Here is a 7,614-nt window from a genome sequence, read left to right as displayed (position 1 = left end):
TTTCAGGCTTGTGAGCCAATTATACTTAACAACTTAAGCAGATATAAAATGTTTGATGGAGTTGAAGTTCATTAACGAGGCCATAATTCATCAAAACCTCCTTAATGATTGCTGAAATTGTCCAGACCCATAATTAAACTAATAAGTTATTTAAGGATGAACTAGGCATTTTACGTATAACTTAATCAGTTTAATAATAATTTTAAGATAATATTATTTAACTATTAAAATAATAAATTGAAGACTAATCTTTAAAACCTAAGCAAAACCCTGAATTACCTTTTCTGCACACAAAAACCACCTTTAAAGGCATGAGTAAAAATTCACCTTACTGTGTATGTTGGGGGGAGGGTGAGTGTATTTGAGACAATCCTGTCACCTTTTATTTCTGTTCATCTCGGGCCAAGATGGGCAAATTCTCAGCAGGCTCCTTGAAACTGGGCTTGGGCCACAATTCCTCCTCTCTACACACTGACGGCACAGGACCCGGAGGACAGATGTCCCACTCATATCTGGCTGCAGTTGTGGGCCACACTGTCCCCTAGCGGGATGTCTGATCTCTATGGGACAGACATTGCTGTGGCTCAGAGCTGCCCCCGCGTCTGAGGATGGGGCACCCCAGAACTCCCCAAGGCTCCAAGTGTGACCTTCGTGCGCAGTTCCCTCCGGCAAAGTCCCCTGGGCAGCTCAGGGTGAAGGTCTGTGCTGGTGAGTCACCCGAGGTGGAGGCAAGGATGTCCCCAGTCAGTGGAGACACAGGACAAGAGTGACGCTACCCCAGTGGCAGGTTCTCCTCCTCCAGCCAGGATGGCCTGCCTCAGGAGACACTTGTCCCTGCTGTAAGCAGGATCAGGGCCCCAGAGCCAGGATGCTGGGGACAGCAGGTGTTGGGGACAGCAGGTGCTGGGGACAGCAGGTGCAGCCAGCCTTCTGCAGCTCTCACGCTGGTCACTGCAGGGTCCGCGCTGCTTGGCGGAGCTGCAGAGGGAACCTGGGGCGCTGGCCCCACAGGAGGCTGCCCCAGCATTTCCCTGAAGTGAAGAAGAGCCCGGAGAAGCGAGCACCCCCCCCCCCAAAGGTGGCTGGAAAAAAGTCTCCCAGCAAAACAGGAAGAGCAGGGACAAGTTCACACAGAACGGCAAGACCAAGGCCACAGAGGAGACCTGCGCTCTTGGCAGCGGCTGTAAGAGGAGGTGGGGGCCGGGGCCAGCAGGAGCCGTGTCCTGGGTTCTCCCGCCTGTGGCCCTGGCACCCCTTCAGTCCTGCTGGCCTCACAGGGCCTCCAACCTCCACAGCCCGATGGTGGTGGAGGACGGAAACGGGCTTCTTGGGTCACTGTAGCACTGGGGTGTCTCGGTGCGAAGCTTCACTTTGGCCCTAACTAACCAGCACCTTCCCAGACCACCTCTGTGACAGGGCGCCCCAGCCTGGAGTTTTAGGGACAGCTCTTTCCGCTGTTAGGCCCAGGCTTCTGCCTCCTGCTGTGCGTGGGGCAGCCCTGGCTGGGCACTCAGAGCCTCGCTGGCAGCTGGGGCTCCCTCTGCCTGAGTCGGCCGTGCCAGCCTCTCTCTCTCTCTCTCTCTCTCTCTCTCTCTCTGACTTCTCTTCTAGAGCCTTCTGACTGCACTTGGAACAAGACCCAAGCTCTCCTCCAGCTGACAAGGCTCTGCTCATGGGACTCCTGCCTCCTTTGCCGCCGGTCTCCCGTCCACTCTGCTCCAGTCCCCCTGGCTCCCTTTGGTCCGTCGGAGATGCCAAATGTGTCCTGGCCCCAGGGCTTTTGCATCACGGCTCCTTCTGCTTGGGAAGCTCTTCCCCAAGTCCCTGCAGCCTCTTCCTTTTCCTCTCGGGGGTCCCATCTAAGATGTGCCTCCTCAGAAGGCCGTCCTTGGCCCCCCCAGCTGAGGATCCAACACGTGCACTCTGTTCCGCCATGACACATCCAACCAAAGCCCGCCCCTCCCTGGGTGTCATCTTCTGTTGCTCTCTAAGAATCTAAGCCTCTCGAGGGCTGGGACTTTGTCTTGCTCTAGGCCATGTCCCCGGAACCTGGGGCACATGGTGTCAGTTGCCTGGCTGCCCACGGTCAGGCCCTGTCCAGGACACAGGGGGGTCTCCCGGGTCCCTGCCTCAGGAGTTCATGCTTCACAGGAGAAAATGATGACAAGCACGTGGAACTCTGCCTGGCCAGCTCCGTCCAGGGAACCTGGAGCTGTAAGCAGAAGCAGGGCCCCAGAGCCAGATGCTGGGGACAGCAGGTGCTGGGGACAGCAGGTGCTGGGGAAACCAGGTGGAGCAGCACGGGCAGCCAGCCTTCTGCAGCTCCCACACTGGTCACTGCTCCAGGGCAGGGTCCACACTGCTTGACAGAGCTGCAGAGGGAACCCGGGGCACCCTGGCCTTCCAGCACCCCCCGTGAGGCTGCTCCAACCTTTCCTTAAAGTGAAAAAGAACTCAGAGAAACTAGCACCCGCTTCCCACCAGACCACTGAATAGTTTTGAAAGACGCTCCTCTTGGGTGACCAGGGCAAGCCTTTGAGGACCTCACCTGAAAGAGATCCTGTGAGAAGAAGGAGGCAGCTGCAGAGACCTGGGTTTGGCAGGTGTGCTTTCTAAGCAGGGGCCATCAGTGCAAAGGTCCTGAGGCAGGGACCACTCAGTAAGGAAGAAAGGAGCCTTCCTCCAGAGGCAGGAGGAGCTACCGTCGTTATCTTGGCTGCTTTGGTGTTAAAGAGTCTTAAACAGAAGAACAACTGGATCAGAGCCCTCCATCAAAACTGGCATTTCCCATGTGCCTTGCCCAATTATGACCATATTCAGGAATATTTCCAAACAATTCCCCTGCCTTCTTGCTATAAATAGTGAGACTTTCTTTAGAAGCACATAATTTCACAACGCAGTACTTCAGAAGTCGCTACACATTTCTACTGTTTGTGACTCGCATCTGTTACCCAAACTCGTGTCTTCAGCTTTTTGTCCACAGTTTCATGGGTCAAATCACAACAAGTGGCAGGAGATGAAGGGCTCCAGGTGACTACAGAATTTAGGTTTCAGCTTTTGTTGTATGTGTTTGTTTGTTGAAGGTGCTGGGGATGGAACCCCGGGGGGCCTTAACCACTGAGCCATGTCCCCAGCCCTTTCATATTTTATTTAGAGACAGGGTCTTGCTAAGTTGCTGAGGCTGACTTTGAACTGTGATCCTCCTGCCTCAGCCTCCTGAGCTGCTGGGATGACAGGCAGGCGCCACCATGCCCCGCCCACTTCAGCCCATTTAATTTTAATTTGAGACAGGCTCTAAGACGTGCTGGCGATCCTCCTGCCTCAGTCTTAGAATCTACTACTGTTCTCCTCTGAGCCTTCCACCCTGGGGTGAGCACAAACCCTGTGTCCTCAACAGTGAGATGGAATCTCAACAGCTCCCTGCAGGATGGTTTCAAGGACTGAATTAGTTAATGTCACCTGCAAACCACACATAGGAATCCTTGGAATGTCACAGGGCTACGAAAAGCATTAGCCTTTGATGTTTTTCAATTTAATTTAATTTCAATTTCCAGAACTGATCTGAGAACTGACTTTCAGTGGAAGAAAATATGTGTCTGTCCTGTGCACGGTGTGAGTCCATCTCTCTGGAGATCCAGAGGGCCTGGGGGGTATGCATGCACCCCTCCACCCCATGGACCCACTGTGTCCCCGACAGTTCCGGGTGCCTATAAGGCTATCTTACGATATGTTATTATCCTCACAATTCTGGAAGATAGGAAGGACTCCAATTTACACATGAAGAAAGTTAGGGCTCAGAGAGGTGGACAATGAAAAGCTGCCCAGCTCTGATGCAGCTGTTTGCACCCTCAATTCCCATGAACCCCAGGTGCTCAAGGGCAGGAATCTCCTCTCTCCTTCTCCTTCTCCTTCTCCTTCTCCTTCTCCTTCTCCTCCTCCTCTTCCTCCTACATCCTCCTTCGTACTGAGGATTGAACTCAGGGGCTCTTGACCACTGAGCCACATCCCTAGCCTTATTTTGTATTTTATTTATTTTTTTTATTTTTAAAATATATTTTACTTATAGATGAACACAATACCTTTATTTTATTTGTTTATTTTTGTGTGGTGCCAGGGATGGAACCCAGTGCCTCATGCATGCTAGGCAAGTGCTCTAGCACTGAGCTACAACCCTGGCCCCCCTATTTTGTATTTTATTTAGAGACAAGGTCTCACTAACTGGCTTAGTGCCTCCCCCTTGCTGAGGCTGACTTTGAACTCATGATCCTCCTGCCTCAGCCTCCTAAGCTGCTGGGATTATAGGAGCGTGCCACTGTGGAAGGAATATCTGGCCCCCAAATCCGGGACCCACTTGTGATATTATATAATAGACCTAAGCCCCCTTTGCCATGTGACCTTGTCAATCTCTATCCAAGGGAGTCCACTTCCCATCCCTGAATCTGGGCCGTTATTTATTAGTTTTTAAGTGCTTGATGCTGAGTCACCACCACTCAGTGGCTCAGAGCGACACCCATGTATTCCCACAGTGTCCATCAGTCAGGCGCAGCTTACCTGGAGACTGCTTGTGGCTCCCAGGCTGTGGCCAAGGTGTCATCCAGGGGCGGCACTCACCTGAAAGCTCAGGGTCCTTCTGCGAGCTCAAAGGTTGTGACAGAAATCAGATCCTTGTGACTGCAGGACTGAGGTGCTCAGCTCTGAGAAGCAACCCACGGCTCCTGCCACATGACCCGCTTCACAGTGTGGCAGTTTGCTTCTTCAAGGACAAAAAAGGAGAGCAATTCTGCTGCCCCAAATCACTGCCCTCAGGGAAGGTCTGGCCCCTCTTTCCCAGAGCCCCCCTCCCCCAGCTGGGTCACACCAGGACAAACTCCGTTTGGGGCAATTCAGAGTCAACTGATTAGGACCTTAATCGCAAGAATCGCTTTACATTTCCCATACAACCTAATCATGGCGGGAAAATCCCAGTCTATTCACTGGTGCTGAAGGGGGAGATCACACAGGACACGTACACCAGGCAGGACTAGGGCGGGGACCTTGGGAACCTTGAACTAGGCTCCCCACACCTGTGACTTGGGGGAGCACAGCTGTGAAACTTCAAGGCCAGGCCTTCAGAGACCTGTGGCTTTCCACCTTGGATGTGGCGTCTGCAGCTGTCACCAGAGTCCGAGGCTAAAGGCCTGACTCCAGGCTCCACCAAGTCAGATCCAGGTGCCCGCCGACAAGCCCACAGGTCCTGCTGAAAACCAGAAAGGAACCTTAGTCAGAGCAGCTGCACCGGGAAGACCAGGGGACCCTGTCCTCGGCCCTGTCTTCCAGGGGCTGACAATGACTCTGAGGGCTTACAGAAAGGGGAACAAGTGCAAGGGTTGGAGAGAATCACTTCTTAGTGTTTGTGCTGTGGGTTTGCTCCGTGGCGCGTGCTGGCTGAAATGCCCTCTCTGGGCAGCAGGGGATGGGATCCATCTTTTCCCCTGTGGCCGTGGACCAAATATCAGAACCACACACAGAGGGAGGGGACTTCTGCTCCTAGAATAGAGAAGACCTCCTGGCTTCACAGCATAGGGTATGCTTAGGGGTGGGCACAGATCTCTCAGAAACTGAGTAGCTGGGACAGAACAATTTTCAAAAAAGTCACAGGCCAAACATGTTGTGAGCCACTAGAACTGGTCACTCCGCCTGCCATGCTGGAATTGAAACTCGAAGGCCCAGAGAGGGGAAAGGATTTCCACAACCAGAGAGACACAAACCTGAACATCCTCAGCCCCTGTCACCTCATCTGCACACTCAGCTGAAGAGTCCCTGGTGGCTGCACTGCCGGTGACAGTCCAAGCTCAAGCAGCACCCAAGGTCCCTCCCTGTGAGGCCACCCATCTTCCCAATGTCATTCGTTGCTGCGTCCCCCTGGCCTAAGCCACAGCAGGCTGTGTGTTGGGTCCCCAAAGAACAGATTCTCTACTGCAGCCTTCAAAAGCAAACAGGCAGGAGGATACCTTGACTCGAGATCAGCGACACTGATTCAGGACCTCTGACCCCCAGAACCCTAGTATAATAAACTTGTGTCATCCAAGCTGCTAAGTTTGCTGTATTTTGTTACAGCAGCAACAGGAAACTAATACACCCTTCTTGCAGCACTAGTCACATTGCATGGTAGGTGCCTTTCAACATGAAGGGGCCAGACCTTAGCCTACTGAGCCCGAGGCATCTTTGTTTCCTGATGATATAAAATGATATAAAACCTGATCCTTAACAAGGGCTCACAAATGCTGCTGAATGAATTGACCAGTGGATTGATAACTACCTGCTTCATTTGCTGCCTTCTTCTCAGCCTACATGTGTGGGTGCATGCGCGCGTGCACACACACACACACTCACAAAACTCACACTCCCGGCACCTTGGCTGCCCCCGCCCCTAGAGCACAGCGCTGTTTTAACCTGGATGCTCACTTGGGGCTTGCCAGTGAATAGCTGTTGCTCTGGTGCATTAGGATTTATGGGGGAGGGGTTCTCTCAAGGTAGTACTTGAACACATTTGCAGGGATACAGGGATGAAATGCTAGTTTTTTGATGTGGTTGATTTGAAACAGCAAGCAATGGTGATGCAGCACAGAAATGTAAAAATCTTTCCTGATGCACAACTCGTCCAAACAAGAGACAATTCTGACCACCTCCAACCCATCTCAGTTTCCCCCCACCACTAAAATGATGGCGATATCAGTATTTAAGGTCTAATTGATGTCAGTAAGGGAGAAAAGGCAGATTTCAGAACAGTGTAAACAGTACTATCCTCTTTTGTTAAAAATTATACATGCGTTCATATACACATATATACCCGCGATGAATATCCATGTGATGTATATATAGTATGCATGTGCTTACATAAGCAGTGAACAGAGGCTGGAAGATTTTTGAAGATGTTAACGGTTTTATGGAGGTTACAAGGTTTTCCCTCCTTGTCTGAATGTTTTTTAAATATTTGTTTTGCAAAGAACAAGACTATTGTCGCAACGGGAAAAAAAAAAAAAAAAAAAAAAACCTTAAATAACTTCAAAACAAAAGGTTCTTGTGTGGCTAGGGCTACTTTCTGTCTATTTGGGGACCGTTCCAGATCCCGCAGCCCTTCCTCAAATGGGAAGTTGGGGTCTGGTGTCCCGAGAGCAATGGCGGAACCATGAGCGGAACTGCGGGCAGGCCAGTGACGTGGCAAAGCGGCCTGGGATGAGAAAACACTGATATGACCGCGGGGGAGGATTCTGACAAGTGACCCAAGGATGACCCGCTCTGGACCTAATCTGAGGTGCGGGACCTTCTCGCCCTGCCGCTTCTCCCTCCTCCTGCCACAGCCACATGGTCCTCTCCTCGTCTTCACGGCCCCCTGGGCGAATGAAGGCAGGTGCTGCCCAAGACCGCAGCTCGAGAACGGATGCCCAGGATCACCTCGGCCTCCCTCGACCTGCCTCGGCCCGCTCCACCGCATCCCCTTTCCTGCGGTGGCGTTTTTGTTTTAACTCATCTGAACTGGTTACAAAACCACACACCCACGAATACATAAATAATGGATAACGGAGCGGGTGGGGGTGTGGAGTAGAGAAATTCCCGCAAGGCCTGGCAAGGCAA

Source organism: Callospermophilus lateralis, chromosome 4 (assembly GCF_048772815.1).
Source record: "Callospermophilus lateralis isolate mCalLat2 chromosome 4, mCalLat2.hap1, whole genome shotgun sequence".
Taxonomy (NCBI): domain Eukaryota; kingdom Metazoa; phylum Chordata; class Mammalia; order Rodentia; family Sciuridae; genus Callospermophilus; species Callospermophilus lateralis.
Note: the sequence above shows the minus strand (reverse complement) of the source record.